Source organism: Esox lucius, chromosome 1 (assembly GCF_011004845.1).
Source record: "Esox lucius isolate fEsoLuc1 chromosome 1, fEsoLuc1.pri, whole genome shotgun sequence".
Taxonomy (NCBI): domain Eukaryota; kingdom Metazoa; phylum Chordata; class Actinopteri; order Esociformes; family Esocidae; genus Esox; species Esox lucius.
Window position 1 is genome coordinate 29,344,217 of NC_047569.1, and position 26,465 is coordinate 29,370,681.

At 41.6% G+C, this 26,465-nt stretch overlaps 1 protein-coding gene across 3 annotated transcripts in view; it reads right to left on the reverse strand.

Moving 5' to 3' along the window:
* The window catches only part of igsf11 (immunoglobulin superfamily member 11), a 107,185-nt gene that overhangs the window by 72,631 nt on the left and 8,089 nt on the right, over window positions 1-26,465 (reverse strand). Inside the window, exon 1 of one of the 3 annotated variants that reach the window (XM_029120139.2) lies at window positions 106-127. The exons of the other annotated variants lie outside the window; for them this stretch is intronic. The gene's annotated coding sequence lies outside the window, so the exon portion shown is untranslated. Of the gene's footprint in view, window positions 1-105; window positions 128-26,465 lie in introns of those variants that run through there. 3 annotated transcript variants of the gene reach the window in all.

Below are 26,465 nucleotides of genomic sequence, written 5' to 3' on the forward strand. Positions count from 1 at the left end.
TATTTATTTTCTCACTTTGCTGCATTCCATTTTCCCGGAGATGCGTCAGAGCCCTTTCCACTTGTGGCTGCAGGAAACCACTGAGGTGCAGCAGGGCAAGCCTACCTGGTGCTCTGGCAGATGATTGACACCACGTCCGCCCAATGCCTGGCTCTTCTCCGCTGACATATTACGACGCTGCTAAACGCTGACTGCCATGGCGATGTCTTCACGGCTCTTTCAGTTGGTGTTGAACAGAACCCACACAGAACCCACACAGACTGGGCCCAATTCTCAGTTACAACGGCCCCGAACAACACCGCATATCCACTGATGGCTCTTACCCAGGCTGCCTGGATAAACCCAAGGGAATCGTGTGAAGCATTGGCTTTCATGAGACATTCTCTGGGGGGACAGCCTGATGAAACCTTTGATTCGCTCCCCAGTCAAAATGCAGTGTTAGTGTGGAATCCTTAGAACCGGGAATGAGCCCCAGAGTTTCCCATGACTATCCTGGATCTGATTTGGCATTCCGTCTAAACACAGCGTGCACTGGGACCCCTAAGATCACCAGTGTGGGTTTCAAACACCCAGTGCCTCTTATTTAGACGAGAAATGCTCCACTCTGCTTCGGCGGCGTGTTACGAGGGACACATCAACAGCCTGTCTATCGCCCCTTCTGATCTATGTCAGCTAATAGCAATGGTGTGTAAATAACGAGCAGTTCAGTTACTGGAGAGAAAAAGTACAAACATGTATGGACTCACATGGACGACAGCTGGTGAACAGTCAAATGACAAAACATTTCAAATGGAAAAATTTAAGACAGGCAGGAGTTTAATATTCTGGGTGTGTTCAATTGATGCTCTGCGCAGAAATGCTGCATTTGATGTAAATTAGGGAGGTTTTTTTATTCCCCATGGTTTTAGCAGCAGAGCACTGCAGCCTCTTTTAATAACCATCAGAATCTTCCGCATGAAATGGCACCGAGATATAAAGCTGACATTTTACCTCAACGCTTCTGTATCGAGAACATTTGCAGACTATGTACCATTGATTTTAATAGTACCTGCCATATCGGTAAAGTGCTCTCATTTTAGACACGAAGGGGCAATCATTTTATCAGCTGTCAAGCTGGGGCAGTGTGCTCTGAAGTAAAGCGATCTTCGAGTGCATATGCTTCTGGGCAAAGAGACAACCTTTGTAGAAGACTAGGTGCAAATCAAGCATACACAGTATCTAGGCAGTTGTCTACCAGCCATGAATAATAACTACAATGAAACATAAGGCAACACTGTTTTTTTCATGGATACTTAGCTAGTCTGTTATCTACGGGCCATGAACAACTGCAATAAAATCTGAGAAAACATCATGTTTTAATGCATATTTTGAGATTTGTGATAGGACGACTGACAGAATTAGATTACAAACTCTGATCTTAGTCATTATTTTTATGCAGATCTTACTCTTGTATGCAGACCATCAGACCTACTCTGTTTCTGGAGTGATAGTATATTGATGAATGTGAATGTAGTCTAACGAGCTACTGCTGTACAAATGTGCTTTTCCAAGTGAATCCAAAGAGCAGGGTTGCAAGCAAGAATATTTAACAGCAGTTTGACAACAACCACACACAACGACTGAACAAGTAAATGTTTACTTCATAGCTCCCCTTCGAATTGAATAATGACCTCTGAAGCCCGTTGGTGAGAACTCCAAACTACTGCCCAAACGACCAACAAAACACTTGGCCGACAACAGCCAGGCACAGTGAAAAATGCTGGTTACCATGGAGACAGCTGGTGGAACCCTGGCTCTAACCTCCATGCCACACTACGAGTAAGAAGCCCTGAGATGAATTCCGAACTGTCGAAACGTCCGATGTCATCATTAATTTACAATTTGAGCATCTGTTCTTGTGTAATTAGCAGCACCAGTGTCAATCGGCTCATAGTCCCCTGTCTAGTTTTGTTCTTCAGACAAAAACAGCAACAATTTTGTTTGTTCAGAGAGGTAAGAAAGTTAAATGGAATGGAAATGCAAATATACCCAAGAAAATAACTGCACAGAAAGACAAAGTTTAAGAGAGAGAATGATATTAACATTAGAGTTTTTATTAAAAAAAAATTGACACAAATATGGTCTTAACTGCATCAGTGAGTGCATTAAAATGGGAGGCATTACAGGACAGGGCCAAAGGCACAAGGAACCCAGCTGACGCTACTAGGGAACAGGACAACAGGGAGACAACACATCTAGAAACAACAGAAGGGCTTCCTAAAGAAGAGGGGGCCATACGTGCAAACATCTGAGAAATATTAAGTTCAAGATTAAGTTCAGGCATCAGCCGATTCAAATCGTTGACGTCGTTACATGTGATCAAATTACATGTTAGCTGTCCTTATTAAATTGCTTCAGTGCGTGAGTGGCAAATTATTTTTTTTCTAACGTGTCAGAAAAAACGCTTCAGAATACCACTCTGAATAGATCCATCACCTCACTATTCCCTTCTCATTGGAGGATAAAGACATAGATCCATCACCTCACTATTCCCTTCTCATTGGAGGATAAAGACATAGATCCATCACCTCACTATTCCCTTCTCATTGGAGGATAAAGACATAGATCCATCACCTCACTATTCCCTTCTCATTGGAGGATAAAGACATAGATCCATCACCTCACTATTCCCTTCTCATTGGAGGATAAAGAAATAGATCCATCACCTCACTATTCCCTTCTCATTGGAGGATAAAGACATAGATCCATCACCTCACTATTCCCTTCTCATTGGAGGATACATTTCTCATTGGATTTCTTTTAAATGTATGGCTAAAGGGGGTTAACGGCACCGAGTTACCCAGAAGACAGAGTTCAAACCATGAATCATGTTAGGTTAGATATTACTGGTACCATACAATGGTGCATTCAGTATGATGCTGCATGGCCAAGATTGTATCCAAGGTGTAAAAAGTGTCTAAGTCCCAAATGACCAGGTAGAGGAAATTCAGGGGAGTGAAAAATTACCAATAAGGTCTGTGGTTAGTTTGGTACTCGCTTTACCTGGTCATTGAAGTCTTAATTAGGAACATCACAAATCAGGTGAAAATAAACTGCAACAACAGGACGACCAAATGAAGATACGGCATCTGTAGCATTTAGACAAACCTCACAGTGACTGGGAGTGAATGGAACCAATCTGATTATGCATCCTTTTTCTGTAAGAGCATAACATATGGTGGGCACACTTAATCTATAGGTTCAGAACATGATTTGGATTTAAATACAATGTTCGCACTAGCATGGTACTACTCTCATAAGCTTGGCTCAGACTAAGAGACACAATCCTGTCCTACTACTGTGTTCAGTTTTGTAGGATCCTGACAACAACAGTGATTAAGTGTTAGCACAACTTAATTGTTGTTTCACACGTTATTTCACAAGCAAAGGTGTTTGAACCTGAAGGTCATTACTATAACAAAATTGAAGCTCTTTCTCTCAGAAGAAATTATTAACTTGTTTGTTTTGTTGTGTGTAAATACGTGTGTATGTGCGTAGGTGTGTGTGTGTGGCCTTCAGATTGCAGGCCTATCTAAATTCAAATCAACTAGCGACTTGTTGCTCTGTCAGAGGTCACGGCCAATCTGGCGGTGTGAAGAATTAGGTGTTTCCTGTACAAATGTGTCTAGATATTCAGAACTTTTAATTGTTTGAATCCTCTCAACTCTTTCTGGGCTCAAACCAAGCATTAAAAATGTGTTTGTGTGCAAGAATGCAGGAACCTTCAAAATTATTATTTTTATTTAAATACACAGTACATTTACAGTGTGTAATTAACAGGATCCAGGCCAAATCCTAACACATGTTTTCCTTTATTCAGAATGATTTGTTTGTTTTATTTTTCCTCTCCAGTCCCTCTTGGGCCCTAACCTAGATTGCAGCACAAAGACCATTAAGCATTAATGATCCAACCTTTTAATATCCCTCATATATAATTAATTAGCACTTAAATTAACATAAATATTTAACAAAATTATAATGCGCAATGTTTGTGTGGACAGGCAGTACAACCAAACAACTTTATCCAAAATACACAAAAAATGTACTTTGGCCCAGAGCAGAACTTCCTGCTAAAAAAATAAAAACAATTGTTAAACAAAGGCTTCATGAATGGTAAGATATAAAAAAACATTGGCTATCTGATGTTATTTACTATCACTGCATTCCCCAATGTATGGCCAATATACAAATAAATTGATATACAAATGCACACATATAGTGTATTCTTACTATAATATCAAGATTGGAAAGAAACTGATAAGTATTTTATAATATAATTTGGATTTCTGCAAATTTTAAGCGCTTGAAAGGAGGTTACAAGTGCACCAACATACTAATACTAACTTCCATGCCATCCCTTTCAAAACTAAAACAATAATCAACATTTAACTGTATTTCATCATCACATTTGCTGCCTCTTCTGACATCATTAGACACATTTGAGCCCTGTATTTGGTACTCCCGGCCGGAGCTGGATTAATATCTATATACAGTATATATTCAACTTCTTTTTAACTGCGACCTACAAGAAGGTTGGTATTTGAACAGAAAAACTCATGAACCAAACACAGAATAGTGCACATGTTGCATTCATGTGACCTGAGACTACAATTGTCTCAAAAAGGTTTGCGGAACGACTGTGATGGGTAAACCCATGGAAACATTATCGATGACTTCCATTCCTGACTTGAATGGAAAGTGGCATCTAGGGAACAGAAAACGCACACGGTTGGTTGAGGCTGTCAGTTTGTCTCTCCAAAATCAAAACACAATCCTGTGAAAAAAGAAAACGCTTTGGAAAGCAAATGCGTACTGCTGAAAAGGGAACACTAATCTGTCTGCAGAACCACCGTTTTCCCTCAAACATTCACAACGAACCAACAAAAGCAACTAGCTTGTATCACACATCAGCAGACACCAGGCTTCATCTTTAGCATGTTTGATCTTCATCAGGCTTCAACTTCATCTTGTTTTATATTCACCCGGCTTCATTTTCAGCATTTTTTGTCTTGATCAGGCTTCAACTTCATGTTGTTTTGTCTTTATTAGGTTTTGATTAGTATCGGTTTGCCAGGACGAAAAGAGCTTTGACCAGGCTGTGAGCTGTAGGGCTGTCCTCCTGTAGGGTTGGGTTAGCCAAGAGACCAGGGGTTTACAGAAAAGATTTCCAAAGCTTGAACTGCCAATCACAAACACATTTCTTACTTTTTAATAGATTGTTAAAGCAAATCCCTAATAAACAAATGGTGGCTATTAAGCTGTAGGCTAACGTTGCTCAACACCGGTAGACAACTGTTAATAGGATGAACAGGGAGAATTAATTTCCAATCACGCAGCAACTTGATGTTACATTGCTCTTGTAAAGGCAAGACTGGCCAGAATGAAGGATTAAAATAAGATAATAACTTTATGTAGCTTTAAAAATGTCTTTATTTTTGCTGGTTTTGTGTTTGTAATGGCGCTGGTAGCATACCGGATATAATGTTGCCATAAATAATGCGATTTAGGTGTTTGTAGGACAATCTTTTGGAATGACTTATAATGCACTTTGACTGCACCCAATCACCTTTGCAATTACAGATGACGATATCAATAACAATGTTAAAACATGCAGCAGTTTATCACAGACACCTGTCAACAGCGCTGCTGCACTTCTCTCAACATTCTTGACATTTCCATTTTTCTATCTACGTCAATTATCTGACGCACTTATGCAGAACAACCTAGAAAAGCAATTAGGGGTTAACTCGCTTGAGGACAGAATGACAGACTTTCACCTTCCTGAGGTTCGGTCTAGTAACCTTTCGGCGGCCGGTCAGATGCTTTAACCTCTAGGCTGTCTTTGCCATATGGAGGGGCCATGCGTTCCATCTTCAACAGCATGTCGTTCTGACCCGCTCCCCTATTATAAGGGAATCACTATGGAGACCAGGATTGTGCTCCAAATGGAGCCTTGTGTAACAGATTTATACACAACATAAAAAGCAATATAAACAGCAATACAAATATTTAACCTAAATGTACAATACATTGATTTGATTTAGCTGAACTATATTCTCGCATAATGGCTCATTCAGTGATGTTCCAACCTGCCTTACAAAGATCAGAGAGCACTTTTCAAGTTAACGTTTCATTTCACATCTTCAACTAATGAGCGAGCAAGTCTGAGTTTCTGACAAAGTGCCATCAAAGTCATGTAATAAGACAATCATCAAAGCAATATCATTACTGTTGACAAACAAAGCAAGGTGCATAATAAGTTAAATAAGTTCCAAACGACCAAACTAAAGTACGCTTCCAGGCGGAGGGGACTGGCGGCAATAATCTGCACTTTCACGGGGTCACATTGGCATGAGCTACACATTCCAGCCGGTCACTTCTCTCTAAACATCACTGCTGAACAGATAAACACCTTGGGATTTGCAGGGAGGGGGAGAAGGTTCTGCTATTTCATATACACAGTCTGCCATCAGGAAAAATATTGATATCGTAGCAACAAGAACTGTAGAAGGAATAGAAGATGTGAAAAGGTCAGTGACTGAAGGCGAAGGGAGACATCCACTTTGACTAAATAAAATACCAGTCATCTGTCCGGACTGGTAATGAGGAGAGTTGTTCTCACAGCCTGCTGATTCCTTTTGGTCTTAATCAGAGGTTAGCTTTAATTAGAGGATCAGAAAATGAGGGAGCCTTGGGCTTAACTTCTCTTGGTTGCACACACACACACACAATCACACACACCTGTGCAAATACACACACACACACAATCACACACACCTGTGCAAATACACACACACACACACACACACACACAAATACAGACACACTTTTCAATGAGTATGGTACAATAATTGCCAACCCTACCAACAGTATTTCGTGAAGCCTCCCCTGGAGTGGATAACAGCCCTGAGCAGTCTGACATGGTTGGTGGACACTTCTGAAAGGGATTTTGGACCATTCCCCCCATGCAGCACATTCCAACACCCTTGATAGTCTTAGGTCTGCACTTGTAGGCTGCCATCTTCAATTCAGACCACAGGTCGGATTCAACATGTTTGGGGACATGATCTTGTTCAAAAGGTCCATCTACAACCAAGTCTCAATCTACTGGCAGTGGTAACCAAGTAACTGCAGATGAATAGACCCTGTCATGGTGGAGGCCTGCTCTATGCTTTGAGTTCATGTACAGGGTCTCTGTCGGCATGATCAATATAGAAATACCCACCTACAGAGCCTGTCACTGAGACAGCTGTCTGAACAAGGCCTAAGATGAGATTGGGCAGGGCAGTGGCACTTACATCTGGTGCATTAAATACACTTTCCCAGCAAGCTGCATTTGATCTTCACCGAGGTCCGAAGAGCCACGCTTTTTCAAGTTTAACATGGAATTCCTTCATTTGTGTGGGTGTGAGAGCAAAGTAGGAGGAAAGCTCAAACGGCCCTTAACAAAATCTACATGTTGGATTAAGGAGGAGAGACGGGGCCCAGCAGCAGCCCGCAAACCTGTGGTGAAAAACACCAGAGAAAAGCCAGTGAAAAGCAACCACACTGGGCCCAGATTTCACCCAGCCATCGGCCAATGGAACAGGGGGCCTCTTGTTGCTGTGCCACGGTGGCAGGAAATGTGATGTATTCAGATGATAATGAGCCTTGCAGTGGGACAATCGAGGCCCCCAGTGTCCTGGCACCGGCTAGCCCGCTCTCAAAGACCCCATCGTCAAGGAGACCAGTTGGAAACGGGAGCCTGGCAGGGACAGCGAGGGCATTGAGGATTTCACAAAGCCCTGAACAAGCTGAGGCTTTCCAGAGGACGGGAGGTTTTTTTTTCAGCAGCTCCTTGTGGCACATTTTCAGCTGTAAAAGGTTGCATTGAAGTTATGTTTCAAACGTTATCTGAGACATGTGATTTTCTCCAACACGTCACGGCCGATTGTTTCTATTTTTACATGCTCAGTCCACCTGAGTTCCAAGCACAAAGCAGAGCAAATTAACTGTAAATAAAGAGCTATTTTTGTTGTATCACCGCTTTACAGACAACCACAAATATCACACATTCAGATTGGAACCCTCGGCCCAAAAATACATAGGCAACCGACACCATGCAAACCAGTGGTTACAGTCTGACAGTCGGGATTCAGGACACAGCGATCCAGAGGTTTAGACAATGTATTCTATAGCCAGGCAGATTTAAATACTATTTAAAATAATTAAATCACATTAAAATGTTTTTGTAAGTCTCTGTGTATAGAGGGCAGGTAAACTGGCTGAATGGTTGTTGATGAAAATGAAAAGAGTGTGCTTTAGCCTGCCTGGAATGCAGGATACCTTTCAACTACTTCAAAGTGATTCTATCAATTCCCTTTCACCAGACAAACCTGATCTAGCCCTTGCTTTAAAATCACATTTCAAATCATTTCAAGCAGGATCTGAACCCACGTCCTCTTATCACCAAATGGGCAGAGGTGGCTCAAGTAGAGTGCTGTACTGGCTTCCTTTAAAATACTAATTGCATGACTCCTCAAGAACAGTGAAGTGGAGAGGGAGAAAAGCCTAAGCCACGCAGGACAGTGGTGTGTGAAATGTGCTTGGATGGATGACTCTCTCAACCTTGCACGCTTTACTAGAGGAATCACTTTGACCTCAGCATCTGCAATCAACTGGTCTCTCCTAAGGAGTCTGTCTGCAGGATAACAAAAGGGAAGTGAGGGGTTGATTGTTAACCAACTCCCCTGTCAAATGCTTTATTAACTCTGACTATAACCCAGTATCACAAAGACTCATCTTCATACCGACGTGTAATTAATTTTTCATCCTAATGTTAAAGAAGGATTAATTAAAAGTGCACTCATTTTGCCAAGCATAGCTATGCAATCAGTTATAGCTGAACGGGCATTTACCCTTTTATCTAGGCGCCATTTTTAACAATCGAAAAATAGCATCTATTGTGGCTGTCTGAACTCAGTGGGGCTCCATCGCCTCGCTTCAACCAGGCTCCACTTTCTATTGTGTTCTCTGTAATGATGACAATGGCATCTCTTTCTGCACCCGCTAACATTCCACTTTCTTCTAAAGACAAATAAGAGTACATGGAATGGCAATGGGACCACTGAAGCATAATTCCAATGCATTCTTATATATTTCTTTATGTATATCTGGGGTTTCATAGAATACAATATTTATTTTCCCCCATATATTATCTATAGGCAAATTCTTGGCCCTGTCCACACACGGGAAGTTGATTAATCACTTGCTATTCACACACCGATTATGATTCATGAATATGAACAGGCCCTCCTCTGTAGGTCCTGAATTAGGATGTTGGTGGCATTCCAATAATCTTTCCGTTTTTGTACAGTCGCTAATTTAAGACATCACAGGCAATGAGCTGGTTCTGTGTTTGAACATTAAACCCAGTGAGCAGAATGATTTCAAAGATGCCTTTGAACACCCTTTCAATCAAAAAGATGTATTTTTAACTTCCCCTCAGCACCTTATGTGGTAATGTAGTCCACACCAAAGCAATACTATGCTTTTAAGTTTGGATTAGTAAATGAATGTAAAGAAAAGGAGACATTGTTGAGACAGCCATTGCACTTAAAGGGGAGGGAACATCACTGTTGTCATGGAATACATACTGTACACTCCCCTTAGTGTATACACATTCTGTACTTTGCTCTGCGCATTATCAGTGGTGCATAGAACAACATAGCAATCACGTTATCCTGTTGGGTTGGGCTAATTACAGTTGTGTTAACATGCAGTGATAGCCTTAATTGTGCACAGCTAATTACTCAAATTGACTAGTGTCATTAATTGTATTGCTCCCTGTTTATTGCATTTTGAACAACTGATAACCTACAAGTAGTCAAGAAAGCTTGCAGGATGGAGAAAAGTCCTTTAAAATGCATGAACTTATCTCTGGGCTATTACATTTTATAAAATATAAAATTCTGACATATTCTGACATACCTGCATAATGATATGCTTAAATTGGGCTTGGAGCCTTTGGCAATAACTGCACTGTACTTTGAGCAGCATGGTCAAAATAAAACACAACAACTGTAACACCAATGTTTAAATAAAGCTATAAATAAAAGACAACGTAGTAGTCCCTCACCCTAATAAGACTGTATCCAATGTAAATTTGCAAACTAGCCACTGGGATTTGAGAAATCTCATCCGTTTTGTAATAGTGTTTTTAGTTACAATGGTGATAGCCATCTATGGTTAATATACAGTGCTGGGAAGCAAATGCTAATGTAAATATGAGCCAGCTCTTTAGCCTGGCTAGCTATGATGGTACTGTACAGTTGGCAACATAATTGTTGTGATTAGTTGTTTGTCATGTGTCAAAGGCTAGCAAAGTGGTCATCTGGCCATCAAATTCAGAGGGATAACTGACAAGCGTAGCTAAAAATAGCTTTCTCTTGTTGGTCTTGTGGATTTTTTGTTTTTGAGTTAGTTCTGCATCCTATTTCTGCATTTTTTACTAGTTGAGGCCATAAGGCTCCTCAACCAGCAACACTAGTCCATGGTCATACTGATCACACACATACTTTCTAGATGCTCTGATGTCCTTTCAGGTACTTTCAATGGGTATTAGAATAATCCTTCGCATGTACCATTCATAAGCATATTACACTCAAATGTATGTTTAATACTGAGACCATTCAGATCAAGCAAACTGCATTCTAAAACACCTTAAGACCATTTTGTAGTCTCTTTTTATGTAACTCAACTGGACATTAATGAAAAGAAATTTCCAATGATGAAATTACAATGGCGACTGTAGCAGAAGATCTGACATGAGAAAATAACACAACCTGCTAAACAGCAGCACAAACCAAGGCTGCAGAGGCGAAAACCCAGAGGCATTGTCTGTTGATAATATTTTAATTGTAGACAAGAATACATTCTCTAATCTGCTCTTACTGTTGTTTGGTACTGAGGAGCCGATCATGCCAGAAATAGAGGAATCAGTAATCTTAACAGGTCTTGGAATATAATGAACCAGATCCTGATAATCAACCCTTCACCATTAAAACATACAACAATGTCACTGTGATGATGACAGGCCTACAAGACTGGCTGATCCTTTACATCCCCGGGTATAAATCACTGAAAGAGCTTGCAGCTGTAGGTACTCAAAGTGCTACACTTCAACCAGGAGACTAATTAATTCCAAGTCCACGCGCCCACATATGTTGCCAGGCCTACCAAGCGGTCATGATGACTGACAACCCTGTCCAGTCGGACCCAGGCACCATAAAGGAGGCAGAGGTGAATGTGGCAGAGGTGAATGGGGCACAGGTGAATGGGGCAGAGGTGAATGAGGCAGAGGTGAATGTGGCAGAGGTGAATGAGGCAGAGGTGAATGGGGCAGAGGTGAATGGGGCACAGGTGAATGGGGCAGAGGTGAATGGGGCACAGGTGAATGGGGCAGAGGTGAATGAGGCAGAGGTGAATGAGGCAGAGGTGAATGAGGCAGAGGTGAATGGGGCAGAGGTGAATGGGGCACAGGTGAATGGGGCAGAGGTGAATGAGGCAGAGGTGAATGAGGCAGAGGTGAATGAGGCAGAGGTGAATGGGGCAGAGGTGAATGAGGCAGAGGTGAATGAGGCAGAGGTGAATGAGGCAGAGGTGAATGTGGCAGAGGTGAACGAGAGACACGACCAATTCACAAACAGTGGAGATGTGGTTACGCATAGGTCCTCATACCTTAGAGTTAACTGAATGAGGCAGAGGTGAATGAGGCAGAGGTGAATGAGGCAGAGGTGAATGAGGCAGAGGTGAATGAGGCAGAGGTGAATGTGGCAGAGGTGAACGAGAGACACGACCAATTCACAAACAGTGGAGATGTGGTTACGCATAGGTCCTCATACCTTAGAGTTAACTGATGCCATAGTTGGGTCATGCCCACAGAAGTTGGTTGGCGTAAACTCATAAGTTGAGTTCTAGATCCAAGTTGTAGAAGAGTTATAGCATTTTGAGTTTCATCAAGATTAAGACATTTCTTTGATGGACTCTGGTGTATCCACTGTTTGTGTTAGCTAAGAAGAATGGACTATGTTTTGAACATTTCCCCCATGGTGTAAAGTTATTAAGACTCCTTTTTGTGTAAAAATGCAATTTTGAGATAAGGATCAAGACTTCATACTGTGGTGCTGACATGTTATTCCCACGGCTTGTGCCAAAGAAAGATTGGGTTCACATGTGCGTGTTACAATATACATATACAAATGTACACATTTACATACATAAAGCCATATATGAAATAAACATAGAGAGAGCCTGGCCAATATGACTGAACGCCCCACCGCCATAGCTAAGTGATCATTTCACTTCAGGGTTGAGTATTTCTAATAGTTTTCTAAGTAGATGTATTGAAATCATAATAACTAGCATGCAAATCAATAAAAACCAGTTTTTAGTTTTTTACTTAAAACCCATTTATATCCCCTATTTTGTGACATCTAATTTGTGGTGAGATGCCATATGGGACATTATTTTTGGTAACTTCACATTTTGATCTGGATGTGCAATCTGTTGTTTATAGCCTATGTTCATAATTTGTAAGTAGAATCACTATTATACCTTTGTTAGCCATGCAATTCAAAGTTTCAAAGCTCATTAATCAAAGCGAGGCAACCATTTTGCCTTTTTACAGCATGTCATTTCATAGTTCATAGGGAATCTTTTGAGGTTCTCTTGTATTGTTACATCACCACAATGTCAAGATAAAAGCTGCATCTAAAACTTGGCAAAACTCTGTAATCACCTTACTCTGACATTCATCCTGTGTGACTCGAATAGGAAACTTTTTTCACCAGGTGTGCCTGTGAAAAAGATCTGATGCTCAGCCAAATGCCTCTTAAACTATTTCAGTTAATTAGAACCAAGCACATTATCATCAATACTCTGACCAACGATGTAAGCAATGAGAGGTCATGTCAGCCCATGCAGAGCTGCTGAAACATTCCCTAATTATAAAATCACAAGGTCCACCCTGTTGCCAAGAGATGAGCCTTTCCTGTACGATATTGAGAAAAAGAAAAAAATTTTTAAGGAAACAGAGAAAACTGCTAGGCGGACAAAACGCTTACTGGACGGAAGAACTATACCAAAAATCCTTGAAGACTCAGACACCCAAATCCAGACAGGCCTGCATTACCCTACAGAAGCAGGCCTCATCCGGACAGGCCCACATTACCTTACACCTGCAGACCTCATCCAGAGAGGCTAACACCACCTTACACCACCAGGCTTCACCCAGTGAGGCTAACACCACCTTACACCACCAGGCCTCAATCAGAGAGGTTAACACCACCTTAGCACCATTAGGCTTCACCCAGAGAGGCTAACACCACCTTACACCAGCAGGCCTCATACAGACAAACACCACCTTAATATAGAAAGACAACAACACCTTACACCACAAGGCTTCATCTTACTATCCTTCATGCAGACAAAACACCCCAATCATAAGGGATGAATAGTCCAACCAGACAGCTATGTAGCAGCGGCACACAGATTAGAGCACCCTGCTGCAGATGAGCTAAATCAGATAGGCATCCTCAGAGCATAATTTCCTGACCAAATCTATTAATTCATTCTAGGTAATAATCAGGAATTTACTTTCTAGAAATACCACATCAAGTATTATCATTATGAGTTTAGTCTTAGATACCCAAACCAGGCAAGGGTTAGAGGCATCAAAATGCTATGTGCACCCTTAGAAATGAAGTTCATGCAATAAGTAATTTGTTAATCTCAACATAGAAGTAATAAACAGTATTAGCCATTTTAGAGACTAATTTAGACAGCACATTTGATAGGAATATTGACTTAACACAGAGGTTCCCAAATTAGGGTCTGCGGCCCCATGTGTGGTCACCTGATATGAAAATGGGGTCGGGCGGAGAATGTTTTAAAATTGACTCTCATAGCCTCAAATAAAAAGATTATGATTATATAACGATTATATTATTTTTCTTCACATGGTTGGGAATTTTTAGATATCAAAATGGGGACATCGGCCAAAAAAGTTTGGGAACCCCTGCCTTAACATCTATAGAAAAGGAAGGGAAATATGGGGGAGAAATACTGCTGTACATGTAAAAGGTCATGTGCATATTCCTAAGTGATGAGCTCAAGTCAAATGTCTGCCTTATCTGATGCATCTTAATTTAGAGTCCTGCTATAGGACACTAAGCGCAAACTGCCAGTTTCTGGGGAATGTGTGTGTGATGTTAAATAACCAGCGACCAAAACATTGACTGATTATTGTGTAGTTAGTCTCTCAAGGTTGTTTAAAACTAACTGAAGAAAGACCTTAGAGTACCTTGAATGTGAACTTTGGAAGCAAACCCAGTTCATTCTTATCCTTGATTGAAGGTTCCAAGAAATGTTTTGGATATTGCCAACCATTTCAATCACTAGTTCACTGTTAAAACGGATGAAGTGAGAAACGAAACCATCATATTTTTGATAGAGTATGTGACAATAAAACAGAGAGAATGCTATTTTCAATTTGGTAAAGTTACTGTGAAAGAGGTGGGGGAAAAAATATCTGTTAGAAATAATAAGCCACTCTGTACAGATAACTTAGATGTGAACCTATTGGAAATGATAACAGACTGCATTGGCACCCCATTTGCCATATCTTTAATGAAAGCCTTTGGGAGCCCAAACGAAGGGAAGTGGTTCCATTACCTAAAAATAATAAAGCACCCTTTGCTGGCTGTAACTGCTGTGCAGTCGGTTAGCTGCCTGTTCAAAGTAATCTGAGAGAACAATGTGTTTCAAGATGAATGCACTAATTGCAAGTCGCTTTGGAGAAGAACTAAAATGGCAAATATAAACAAATACAGCGCTATTTTAACAACTTCAACACTTCATACAAGAAAAGCCACGCAACTTCTACTACTATATGATGACTATGAAAATGATTTACATTTGTTTACAGTTAAAGCAGCAATGTTAGATTTCAGTGCAGCCTCTGATGCTATTGATAAGCGTCTGTTATTTGTGTCTTTACAACATACCATGTTTAGAGACTTACATGTCCAACTGAACTGAAAAACAGTTCTTCAATGAGAACGTGTCTTACATTGGATATGCCCCTCAGAGTAGTTGCCTAAGGCTTTTACTCTTCTATATTTCTAAACATGATTTGCCACTCATCCAGAGTTAGCACTGCTACCATAACATCCTGCTGCTAGAAGAAAAGTAATGAAGCCTCGAATGGCCATGACTAACGATAACTGACTTTATTGTCAAGTGAAAAGACGAGAGAATCGTGAAGCCAGTGAAGCGTTTGTCTATCCTGAACAAATCCTAATATCCACCAGAACAGTTTAATTTAAAGCTTCCTATTACGTAGCTACGTAAAGTTGTAGCCAGCAAAGTTTTTCTGTCCTGAACCTCAGGCATAATGCGTTTTGACTGTTGCAGGAGGCGAACGCAGGGCTTGTTGTCCCAGACCCGGCGTCTCTAACCACTACGCCATTTAACAAAGGGTAGTCAGTCAGTCACTCACTCACTCACCTAAGAGACATTCGTTCTTCTTAGCCGGCTCCGCTTACACGGTCCGGCAAAAATAATACGAACTATTTGAAAACACTATTATATTGGCCTATAATGCTCTTTCCAATATAATCAGCAAAACAGTTAGATTGTTAAGAGCCACAAAACAGAGCACCTTGTCCTCATCTGTACACAGAGAACCTACATCATATCCATGCATGACAGTCTTTCCAAGTAGAGGACTGAGGAGAGATTGAAGACTTGTATTCATTTGTGTGTTGAAAATGTGTGACCACCTGTATAATATAATGCATTTACCTCTAACAGACACAGAAACCAAACCTGTCTCATCACAATGGATTTTCACTGTGCCCAGATAAAAAACTGAATAAATGCTTTGTTCAGTTATGTGTGCAGACATGTCATCATTTAATGATCTGCCACTAGATGTTACTCAGGCAGAAAGCAATCTTAGCTTTTAAAAAAAAACAATTAAAAATACATATTGTGCCACAACCCCTCTAATCTTTCAGGGGCTCTAATTTAAAGGTACAGTCTGGGACCTTTGCCATGAACAAAATTAATGTCTTAACCTCCCATGTTGGGCTGGATGTGTAAAATGATGAACGTGCTTAACATATAAATATAATCACTATCATACCTCGGGTCGCCATGTTGGGCGAAGACAAATAGGCAAATATAGTGAGTGAGTGAGTTGAGAGAGTGATTGAGTTTAGTGAGTTGAGTGAGTTGAGTGAGTTGAATGAGTTAAATGAGTTGAGTGAGTTGAGTGAGTTGAATGAGTGAGTGAGTTGAATGAGTGAGTGAGTGAGTTGAATGAGTGAGTGAGTGAGTGAGTTGAGAGAGTGAGTAAGTTGAGTGAGTGAGTTGAGAGAGTGATTGAGTGGAGTGAGTTGAGTGAGTGAGTGATTGAGTGAGTGATAACCCATTGTTAAATAGCATAGTGGTTAGAGATGAAGTAGTTGTGGACAGGGTTTGATTTCAGATGTGTGAGGGACAAATATATTTTGCAAATGCCCATGGTTTTGGAATGGGATATCCAAGAAGCTCCTATAGGTGTGACGGTCGAGGGTCCACATACTTTTGGCCATATGGTGAATGTGCACTGGTGGACACAACATTTATTTGATTCTGTTAGATTAAACATGACAAATACTGCCTTCAGCTATTTCATTTAATATTACATAGTTAAGATATTGTCTGTGATGTGTGCTCTGTGTAGTAAAACGTTACTACAAAGACCTCTGTATTTCAGTGTGTATGGCTGATATAATGTGCTCTACATGTAGATTTTGCCTGTGCTGTACTTGAATTTCACAATCTCACCTCCCAAGCTCCACCACAACCCTCTTGCTACTCTGGCCGACTCAACATCCTTCTGGTTCTACTAATAAATATGAAGATTCAAAATATGGGCTATATTATAACATAAATCATTTGTTTAAGTTATCCACTTTTATAGACTACTGGCCCTCACAACATTTCACCTCAGCTCCACAGTTGAACTTTTCTCTCTGGATCTCTCTTATCCAACTGTGACAGGAACCCCTGTCACGGTGACCATCTGATCCTGCTAAAATGCAGTACAGAATGACATGAACAGCTTGATCTAGACTGATGCCTGCAGCACCTGACTGCAATGTTGGATCTATAAGATCCACACTTGGTTGAAATGTCCAATGCAGCTACCTTTGTGAGGAACTACAAGTAATGTTATCTAACTTTTCAAGAGACCAACAATTAACTTAGTTAGTTAGCTAGCTATATCTTCTAAAATCTCATAGCTAGCTAGCTGTTGTCTTTGCATAGAAAAAATGCCTGTAGGTTTAACGCAAGTCTCTTCTTGGCCAGTGGGGTGAACATAGTGCTAATGTGTTAGATTGTTTGCTAGCTAGCGAGCAAAAACGTTAGCTAGCAAGCTAATAAATATTTTGCAACTATCGTTAATATATAACATTAGTCTAACCACACCTAACATGGTTGCCGGTTAAAAAAGACACATGTTGATAGATTAGTTAATTATACTGTATACTGCATTCATATGTTATGGGAGGTAGTTAGCTAGAGGTTATGTCAGCTAGATTACCAAACTTTCCTGAGCCATAGATCACAGTTGCTAGTAGTAACGGTAGCCTCTAATACGGTAACCAGGACCGTGCGCATGAACTTTCCATGCCTGCATGTGGTCATTAAGGCAGTCTGGGGGGGACAAAATGCCATTTTCAAAAAGTATAATGTATAATGAAACCGACGACACTAGTTGAGGATAAACTAAAACTTCCGTAGCTACATATAGTAAGCCAAAATTAAAAGAGTTTATGGTTGTTTTGCAATGGACAAACTGCAACCGACATGTCGAACATCATAAAGTGTTGGACTCTTTGTCTTGAAACGCTGCTCTCTCACCCAGTAAGAGTAGTTTAGAGTCAACGAAACATATTTCTCTCTAGAAATAGGTTAACTACACAAACAACTAAAATATTTTATGTTGATTGACAAAAGTAGAATAGATATTTTTCCCACCACTGATGTTCTTAGAGTTGTACACAGAAAATTAGGATGTTACACAGTCAGTGCCGGCCCTAGCCTTTTGGGGACCCTAAGTAAAAATTAGATTTTGGGGCCCCCTCTCACCTAGTGGTCCTTACTAGCAGGCATCATGGTTAAAGATGGGCACACTAGCAGTCTGGGGCCCCCTGGGGGCCCTAAGCGGCTGATTATGTCACTTATGCCTAGGGCCGGCCCTGTACACAGTGCTCAGAGCAGCAGTCGCTACACACATTGTGAGTCTATGCTATTGGGGCTATCTTTTTGCTGGGCGGAGTGCAGTTTGTCTTCTTTTGCGATGGATGATCTGCAACCAATATGTCTAACATCATAAATCACTTGAAATGTTGGACTGTGTGTCTTGAAATGCTGCTCTCTCACTCAGGAACAGCAGGTTAGAGTGAGGGCAACAAAACATATTGCTTTCTCCCAAGTAATGCACTTGATAGAACTTTGTGAAGAAATACATTAACTACACGAAAAACGAACAACCAAAATGTATATTGATTGACAAACAAGTAGTATACATATTTTCCCACCACCGATGTTCTTACAGTAGTTTACAAACTGTTTTAATAGAACACATGAATACAGTTACCTGAAACCAAATCATTATGAACATCGAACATAACTAGTTGACAGTGTTTGTTTTCAGTATATGTTCTGTATAGCAATTAGCTAGCCACCTAGAGTAATCGGTGAAAAAGTGTTAAATGTATGCAAATTGCATTCCATACACTAGCTTTCGGATTAGCACAGGAACAGATTATTGGCCACATCTCATATAGCGGGCATTTGCCCATAAATAGCTGCTCTTCAAACCCCCCCCCCCCTCCCTGCTGAACTGGGCTTGCCTAGTTCTTCTTGTGTAATTGGATGTCATATGATCAATAGTATTTTGCCTGGTCTACAACTGTTCTGTCATGTGTTTGGTGTTCTGTGACCCAAGATGTGGATTCTGTGACAGTCTGTTGTTTATGCCAATGCCAGTTCTCTACCAGAGACAGGGGTTCAAATCCCAAGTCCAACTTTCAAGCTGTGCCTCCATCCTGTCTGTACCCCCCCCCCAGGTAAAAAACTACAATACATTTGTTTTAAATGTGCCTCTTTTCTTATTATGCTGGAGGGCCTTGACTCAGAACAAGGAGAGGAAACAGGGTTTGGGGGAATATTGTAAGAAAAGCCCAGAAATGGAGGCTCTGCGTTCAGAGCTGTGCAAACAGAAGGGTGAAGTGAAAAGTCACAGAAAAAATGTATTGTCAGCGTGTCCCCAGAACATCAGGAGGTTGTTCTGGGGACGCAGAGGTCCCCCGGACGTTCTCAGGACGTCCACAATTAGCTGGGGCGTGAGGTGAGGCAAGGATTGGTTCACGTGAGGCAGGGCCAAAAGAGGCTTGCCCTCCAGTGAGTCTTGTGAATAAATAAACCCAAAGCTATCCATAATCTATAAATCGTCGCAGAGGGAACTGAGAGTTGTAATCTGCTGAAAAGCCTGTCTTAGCGAAACGATTTGGGGAAAATAAACAGAGGGGCACTTTAATGTTTTACACATTGTCTGGCGTCCATGTTGTTTGTGAACACAGCGGCTGTTCCATTCCACGCCCGCCTAAACCTCCTCCAAGAGCCCGAATCTACTTAAAAGCCTTTCTGCCGTGGAATAACGCACACGCTAATGGGTCACACACGGCTGGACACAGGACCTTCAACAACCAATAGCAGGGCCGATAGCAGAAGTCAGCACGTCATGACAACGCTCACAACGCGTGTCACACTGAACCCGGCCGCGGCTGCATTTTGACAGGGATGGGGAGGCTGTTGAGGCAAACCCAAATTACTGGCCCGTGATTGGTTTGGGCGTCCCGTGGAAAGAGGACGGAAGCGGAAAAACAGGGTGGCGTGAGATCATTTCATTTTCCTCCGAGAGAGGGTTTCAAAAGAATAGACAGTGGGAACACTAAAGTGGATTAGGGTCGACGCGGAAGTGGATTACGGGCACATATGACCAATGATATTTAGTCGGCTATAGCCCCTCCCCCATTGCAAATGAATACCGAAATACACGGATCAGAGGCCCCAGCTACAAGGCCAGTGAAGTCTTCTGTAATGACGTGCTGACAGGATCTCCTGCAGTGTGTACAGTATATGCTAACACGCACCAGTCTGCTGTGCTCGCACAGGACCGGACAAGCTCATTCATTATCCAGTGGTGCAACCGAGACAAGGAGAACCGTCTGGCTCAGAGTGTTAACCAAGTGAGGGCAATGAGGAAACACAACCGCAGGAAAAAAAAATGCAATTCAGACCGCGTACCGTGTAAACCCAGGCACTCGTTCTTTAAGAACATTTGTCTCCAGAGAATTTTGCGGTGCGTGGCCTGTTACCTGAACCCACTGCTGGGTGAGTTCAAACAAATGTTTTTTGCCGCCCTCTGTTCTCTCATCTCCGCCTGGTTGGACCACTGCTCTGCCAATCCATTGGGTTTTATGAAAGACTTCGTAACAGTGAGATCATTTCTTTTGACCTATGCATTGATTCGCACATCTGTACGTGAGATGTGGGGTATGTCCAGAGAGAGAGAGCACGAGAGGGATAACACCATGTCCGGTTATGAATTACCTATGGCTGAGTAAATCTGGCATGTTTAATGCAGGACAGACTGCCATGTTCAGCTGCTTCCCTAAAAGAAAAGCTCTCTGAATGATGCCTTTGTTATTGGAAAATCACAGCAATATTAGAAACATGCTGCTGTCGGTTTGAATCTAATAGGAACCTGAATAATAAATACATCTTATTAATTGTGTACAACGTCAAGCAGCACATCATGCGATGGAGCGACTGGTTCCAGACGAAGAAAAGGGGTGTTTATCGGAGACAAACAACGCCTTTAGTTGTACAGATGCGGCTGACTGATGCTGAGCTACAGAGTCCCCTGGGTGGGTGTTTCTGGGGTAAAAAGAAGGGACAAGCAGGCAGCTGTCTTCATAGCATACAGCCAAACAGCCGCCAGCAGGAGCACACCGCCACCTTGAATGGAAAAACGAAGGTTCACGCCAATAAATAAAAAACACCCTTTCAAAGCATTTTAATTTGGCACACCTCACGCTGGCACACTGAAAATATCAAACGGAAAGTATCATTTCCGGGTGCACTAAACCTATCGTCTGCGGAACCTAACTGCACCTCGAGCGGTGAAATGCAGAAGTCACCCATTACAAAGGGCAGGCCCAAACACTAGGTGAGACTAGAGAGATTAGAAAAATTGCATTCAGCCAAATAGGAAATGATCCTTTTTTTAAGAATGGTAATGACATGGACCAGACACCTTCATAGTCTTCCTGTTTTCACGTAAGCCCATAATGATCCGCGGTTCCATCACAAACATCAGACGTCATCTTCAACCACGAAGCCCGTTTGTGTGCTCCGGGTCACAACCTCCAATGGTCCAGGCTTCCCCAGGTCCCCTCTACTCCCCCTGGTCCGTGGGTTCAGGAATCGTGGGCAATTTGGATGTAGAAGGGTGAATCACACTGACACACTCACAAAGCTCCTCTGCTGTCCTCGAGTAACACGGTCTCATGTTTAAGACGTCACGACGGTAAACCCAAACCAAGTGGTACACGCTGACCCGTGAACTACACGTTGTGTGTAGACATACAGCATAGCGCCTGTCAACAACAGCACTCACTCTGGGAATACACAGACACTTCACAGGTGTGATGCAGGTTGGCGTGAGCAGGATCCCACGCCCGGGCAGGAGAGAGTTAAACCTCCAGGATGCCACGCTCAGAGAATTACTACACACTCTTACCTTCTGACCCAATGATTCCCTTGACCCCCTCAGCTTTAGAAACAAACAATCCCGGCTAATGCCCTGATACATACTGATCCTCTATCATACATTATGAAACCGGGTTTGGTTTGAGCCCTGAATGCTAAAAGCTGCGGCGTATCAGACCACAGACCAAGGCTATGACCATTTGTTTAAATGGTCACGTGTATCACATGTCATTGTAGCAGCGATAAGGCGCCTCAGAAGTGAGCGGTGTATGGTAAAGATACCATGGCTGAGGACTGCTCAGCGCTGTGGCCGACATAAGGACTGCCCTTAACTGTTCCATGTCAAAGTACCTTATTGGCTGAAGTTTGGTTCAAATCCTGAACGCTGATAGGCTCATAGCCGTGGTATATCTGACCGTATGCCAGGGGTATGTCATGACATCACTTTCCACTGCTCTAATTGCATTGGTTAGCGGTTAATAAGAGCAACGAGGCATCTTGGGTGTTTGCCGTACATTAAGTACAGTGTCCAGGCACTCTGCAATGTGTTGTGTCTAAGAACAGCTCTTAGCTGTGGTATATTGGCCACAGTCCCTTATGCCTTATTGCTTAATTATAGGGAGGTTAACAGACAAGATGGTTTCCGTTTTACAGACACAGGACATTTGTCAACTCTCCGTGAGCCACTGAAGCTGAAAATCTGAAATGCAAGTTTAGGACATTCTCAGGGAGCTACTAATGCTTCTAAAACATGTATAAACATGGGGGGAACGGAAATAAACCTGAAAGAGAGGTTACTTTGAGAAGCAGATGCGCCTCACTCCCAACAATGTCACAACAGGAGAAAGATGTGGACGTTAACTCATACTTAGATGGACTCAGAGTCAGATAGCCGATGCTCCTGATTTATATTGGATGTGTAAATTAGGAGCATCAGGTCACTGTGGAGAGACAAGGAACTGGGACGACATTCTGCAAGGTTTTCTCACACACCACTCTGAATACGGTTTTCTGATTCTGGTTTGTTTGTTTCTAAAATTAGTATGTTACACACAGTGTGGATTTACTTTTCATTTTCGTTGTACCCATTGCCAAGGCTTCAAAACAGTTGGGTTCTTTAAAAGGAGGGTAGGATGCATTCATTTATAATAAAGTTATTATACACACACACATTACCAAAGTGGTGTTTCAATATAAACATAGTAGAACCCGCCCGTAATGCCCAGTGACATCTCTCTTGCTCATGCTTGGTCTGCCCACCTCATTTCCAAGGTACTCCCCACTTGGCTTCACTGGCCTCCCATTGGAAACAGCAGCTTGTGTGCTAACTTGTTTGAGTGAAACAAACGCATACAGTCTAGTCTAGTGGTAAGAGCCTCAGCTGTCCGGGAACATATACTGTACATTCTCAGGTTTTAATCAATGGCCTTACTTTCTGGTATAAACTTCCTTTCATTTCTAATGTATCAATCTGTAACTGTATCAATAAAAGAATATGTGTGTGTGGTTAATCATGGATTAGTTTGATAACTAATAACCAAACCCACTAAAGGCCATGGCTAGACTTTAGAACTGGATGCCACGAGCCACTCTTCCGGGTGCTGTTAGTGTCCTGACCGGGCAACTGTCAAGCAGTTCTCTCTCTCAAATATATCTATGATTAATTCAGTTATATCCCCAGAACCAGCTATTACAGTCGTATTCCTGAAGTCTCGTCCTCTCAGCCTGTCTGTGTCGCTCATGCACAAGCACTTTGCCAGCAGTCCCAAAGGTCTTTTAATTTTTGAAACGCTATATTTAGCTTTAAAAATAATCGAGGTGGAAACTTCCATCTGTCCTACGCAAGGTCCAGCTGCTTCTTTTTAGCTGGAATGGTTCCTTTTTATTTATTTTTGCTGCCATTTCCCAGAAAGAAAACAACACAAATCAGTTCAGCACATATTAAATCAATAAACTATACCTGAATGGGTTGATAAAATAATAATTTATTATTTTATTCATATTATCAATACTTTATCGCATTTCGAAGGGAAACTTGTCATGAAGGATGACAGATGATCATGTGTATTTTCTGTGGCTGAACACTGCTCTTCCATCACTCAAACTTGAGTTCTTCTCTTTTCTGAGACTCCTCCAACATGCCACTCTTATTTATCTTTTCAATTCAGTTTAATTCATTCAGCTTGATTCATTGAGCTAATTCTAAATTGGGTAAGAGTTGCAGAGGAGAAAGCAGTAGCCATGTCATCACGAGGGCGCCCAAAGCAGGGCAGTCAATAGTGTTGGCCCGGGAACGGAAAAGTTGCTGGTTCTAATCCCGGCGACGTCAGTGTCAAAATAATCTGTTGACGTGCCGTTGAGCCAGGCACTTAACCGTAATTGCCCTTGTAATTCACTCTGCATGAGAGTGTCTGCTAACTTAAATGTAACGTCAGGCCAAGTCAGGGAATTCAACCGAGACACCAGGGTGACCTTCTGCTGCCTGCGTTTCGGTATTTCGGAAAGCACATTGATGTGCAGTACCTGCGTGGGAAACTCTCTTTTTCCAAAGCATCTGGGTTAAACTGATACAGATATAAAAGAACCTTAATGCTGATGTTTTTTTCATTTGCTGCTGTATAAAATATTCAGGCCAACTCTTTATCTTCCAAACTCAGCATTTAACTCACAGGGTGAGGAAGAAAGTTCAAACAAGAAGCCACTAAATGTGGGCGCTGGTAGAACCCAACCGTTTAAGAGGCATCACATAAAACAACTAGTTGGAAAGTTTGGAGAACAGCACCTCGGATGAATTTAATTAGCTGGATTGATCAGCAGGCTGAATTGGTTGCCAAGCCCTTCAGCTATCTGGTGAAATTGTCAGAGCTGTGTAGAGATTCACATGGACCATGATTCGACAAGCACAACCAATCTACCATTTATTCTGTCCTCTATAAAGTTCCGTGAACCAGACCTGTAGAAGAAAAATATCTCACTTTTTGCTTCGCAAGTACCTAAATGTCTTGACTCAGTCTGCTATCCTCTTACTGCCTGGCCATAACAAACTGACAGGAATGCAACATTTATGTAGAAAGACTTGTGGACAGGCTACTTTTCCAACTAAAAGGCTGAGGTTTGAATGGATCAAGTGAACGAGACAGAACCAGGGGACTACATATTGAAAGGTCCCTGGTGACAGAGTCTCCCAGACACAGGGGAGTTCTAGTGGAAAGTAAAGGCCTCAGTCAGATAAAGAAAGGGTCCACTGCTCAGCACTGAACACAACATGACACAACACATTACAACAAAACATGACACAGAACAACGCAACCCAGAACAACATGATACATAACAACACATTACAACATAACCCAGAACAACACGATACATAACAACACATTACAACACAACCCAGAACAACACGATATATAACAACACATTACAACACAACGACACAGAACAACACAACAGAGAACCACGCAACACGACAAAGAACAACACAATACATTACAACACAAGACAACACAGTACCACACAACACAGAACAAGACATTCCAACACAACACATACTCCTTCACTACCAGCAGTTACCAGACAGTCTACTAGGTGATTGATACTCCTTCACTACCAGCAGTTACCAGAAACAGTCTAGTAGGTGATTTATACTCCATCACCACCAGCAGTTACCAGACAGTCTACTAGGTGATTTATACTCCATCACCACCAGCAGTTACCAGACAGTCTACTAGGTGATTGATACTCCTTCACTACCAGCAGTTACCAGAAACAGTCTATTAGGTGATTTATACTCCATCACCACCAGCAGTTACCAGACAGTCTACTAGGAGATTTATACTACTTCACCACCAGCAGTTACCAGACAGTCTACTAGGTGATTATATATATATATATATATATATATATATATATATATATATATATATATCCATATTCAATTTAATGATAATAAAGAAAGTAATGCATTCGTGACTTGAATTATTCTGTGTGACATGCTAAGGTATGATGATAAGTATGATAAGTAGAATGACAATATGAAGGTTTAATACAGTTGTTCAAATGTGCTAACACACTAAGACGCTAACATGGTTTCTATGACAAATGTACACAAACATCTGGCAAAGTTCCAGAAGGAAGACCAATTACCCTTAACCCATAAGCACTATTCACCTGTTTTCATTAAAGTGTTTCGTTCAACCTTTTTTGCCAAACCCTACACAGAACCCTCTTTGTAAAGCCCAACTGTCACCATGTTATCATGTAGAAAACATTTAATGTACCAATTTCCAATCATCACAATTCTAACTTTGTCAACAGGAGGTGTAAACACTAACAAGCAATCAGAATGTTGTCATGAATAAAAAGCGCCACAGGTAAGTACATCTGTGTTTTGGAACAATGGATGACAACATCAGAGAGAAAAGTTGAGGTAGAGGAAAAATGAGAGGACTGGCTTGCTGTAACATGAGCAATACTCAACATGAGATGAGAAGTGGAGACGCCGGTCGGATCAATAAATATGGAGACTGGCAAGGCAATGATCCTGTCATTGAAACAAC